Source organism: Cebus imitator, unplaced genomic scaffold, assembly GCF_001604975.1.
Source record: "Cebus imitator isolate Cc_AM_T3 unplaced genomic scaffold, Cebus_imitator-1.0 Scaffold634, whole genome shotgun sequence".
In the NCBI taxonomy this organism is placed as follows: Eukaryota; Metazoa; Chordata; class Mammalia; order Primates; family Cebidae; genus Cebus; species Cebus imitator.
In genome coordinates, this window is record NW_016107949.1 from 783,306 (window position 1) to 786,190 (window position 2,885).

The following is a 2,885-nucleotide window of genomic DNA, read 5'->3' on the forward strand; positions in this document are numbered from 1 at the left end:
TTTCTTTCTTTCTTTCTTTCTTTCTTTCTTTCTTCTTTCTTTCTTTCTTTCTTTCTTTCTTTCCTCTTTCTTTCTTTTTTGAGATGAAGTCTCACTTTGTCACCCGGGCTGGAGTGCAGTGGTACAATCTTGGCTCACTGCAACCTCCACCTCCTGGGTTCAAGTGATTCTCCTGCCTCAGCCTCCTGAGTAGCTGGGATTACAGCTGTGTGCCACCACGGTTAGCTAATTCTTGTGTTTTTAGTAGAAACGGGGTTTCACCATTTTGGCCAGGCTGGTCTTGAACTACTAGACTCAAGTGATCCACCAGGCTTAGCCTCCCAAAGTGCTGGGATTACAGGCATGAACCACCACGCCCAGGCTTATTTTAATAATATTTTAATAAATGACTGTTATCATATAGAAATGCTGGCCAGGTGCACTGGCTCATGCCTGTGATCACAACACTTTGAGAAGCCGAGGCAGGAAGATCACTTGAGACCAGGGGTTTGAGACTAACCTGGACAGTAAGTGAGATTCTGTCTCTATTAAAAAAAAAAAAAAAAGAAAAGAAAAAAATAGAAATGCTATTGTATATAGGCATACCTCAAATATATTGCAGATTCAGTTTCAGACCACTGCAATAAAGTGAATGTTGCAATAAAGGGAGTCACACAGATTTTTGGGTTTCCCAGTGCATATAAAAGTTATGTTTAGGGTCCGGTGCGGTGGCTTATGCCTGTAATCCCAGCATTTTGGGAGGCCAAGGTGGGCGAATCACCTGAGGTCAGGAGTTCAAGACCAGCTCAGTCTCTATAAAGATACAAAAATTAGCCAGGCGTGGTGGTGTGCACCTGTAACACCAGCTACTCAGGAGGCTGAGGCAGGAGAATCTCTTGAACCCAGGAGGCAAAAGTTACAGAGATCTGAGATTGTGCCACTACACTCCAGTCTGGGCAACAGAATGAGGTTCTGTCTCAAAATGTAAATAAATAAGTAAAAGTAAAATAATAAAAGTTATGTTTAGGCGGGACACAATGTGCCTGTAATCCCAGTGCTTAGAAGGTAAATGCAGGGGGATAGCTTGAGGCCAGGAGTTTGAGACTAGACTGGGGAAATACAGCAAGACTCTTTCTAAAAAATTAAAAAAAAAAAAAATTATCCGGATGTGGTGGCACACACCTACAGTCCCAGCTACTCATGAAGCTGAGGCAGGTGGATCACCTGAGCCCAGGTGTTCAAGGTTACAGTGAGCTATGATCAGGCCACTGCATTCTAGCCTCTTTTAGTGAGAACCTGCCTTTAAAAAAAAAGTTATGTTTACACTATTCTGTAGTCTCTTATTATTTATTTATTGTTGAGAGAGAGTCTCGCTCTGTTGCCCAGGCTGGAGTGCAGTGGTGCTATCTTGGCTCACTGCAAACTCTACCTGCTGGGTTCGAGTGATTCTCCTGCCCCAGCCTCCCAAGTAGCTGGGATAACAAGCATGCACCATCACCCCTGGCTAATTTTTGTATTTTAGTTAAGATGGGATTTTAACATGTTGGTCAGGCTGGTCTTGAACTCCTGACCTCAAATGATCCACCCACCTCAGCCTTCAAAGTGCTGAGATTAGAGGTGTGAGCCATCATGCCCAGCCTCTGTAGTCTCTTAAGTGTGCCTCCTATTACATCTACAAAAACAGTGTAGATACCTTAAATTAAAAGTACTTTATTGATTAAAAATATTAATGATTATCTGAGTTTTCAGTAAGTCATTATATTTTCGTTAGTGGAGGGCCTTGCCTCAATGTTGGTGGCTGCTGACTGATCCTGAAGGTTGAGATGGCTGTGGCAATTTCTTAAAATAAGACAATAGTGAAGTTTGCGGCATCAATTGACTTCCAACTTCACTGCAGCATGTGATGCTGTTTGATAGCATTTTGCACATAGCAGAACTTTTTTTGAAATTAGAGTCAACCTTCTCAAACCCTGCTGCTACTTTATGAACTAGGTTTTTGTGTAGTAATCTATATCTTTTGCTGTTGTTTCAACAATGTTCAGAGTATCTTCACCAGGAGTACATCCCATCGGAAGAAACTGACTTTTTTGCTCAATCATGAGAAGACATTGCTCATTCATTCAAGTTTGATCATGGGTTGAGCACTTCACTCCCATTTTTGGGCTGAACTTCTAATTCTAGTTCTCTTGCTATTTCTGCTATACCTGCAGTTCCTTCGTCCACTGAAGTCTCAAACTTCCCAGAATCATCCATGAGCCACCCATCTCAGCCTCCCAAAGTGCTGGGATTACAGGCATGAGCCACCACACTCGGCCCCAACTTTTCTTCTATGGCTTCCTCACCCCTCTTGGGTGAGGAACTCTTCATAGAATTCAGGAGAGTCAGAGCCTTGCTCTGGGTTAGGTTTTGGCTTAAGGGAATGTTGTGGCTGGTTTGATCTTCTATCCAGACCACTCAAACTTTCTCTATATCAGCAATAAGACTATTTTGCTTTCTTTTCATTCATGTGCTCACTGGAGTAGAACTATTAATTTCCTTCAAGATCTTTTCCTGCCCGGTGCGGTGGCTCATGCCTGTAATCCTAGCACTTTGGGAGGCTGAGGTGGGTGGATCGTCTGAGGTCAGGAGTTCAAGACCAGCCTGGTCAACATGGGGAAACCCCATCTCTACTAAAAATACAAAAACTAGCCAGGTGTGGTGGTGCACACCTGTAATCCCAGCTACTCGAGAGGCTGAGGCAGGAGAATCACTGGAACCCAGGAGCAGAGGTTGCAGTGAGCCTATATCTCACCATTGCACTCCAGCTTGGGCGACAGAGACTCCATCTCAAGGGAAAAAAAAAAAAAAAAAGAAGAACTTTTCCTTTGTGTTCACAGCTTGGCTAAGGGGAAAAGAAGCTTTTCTTT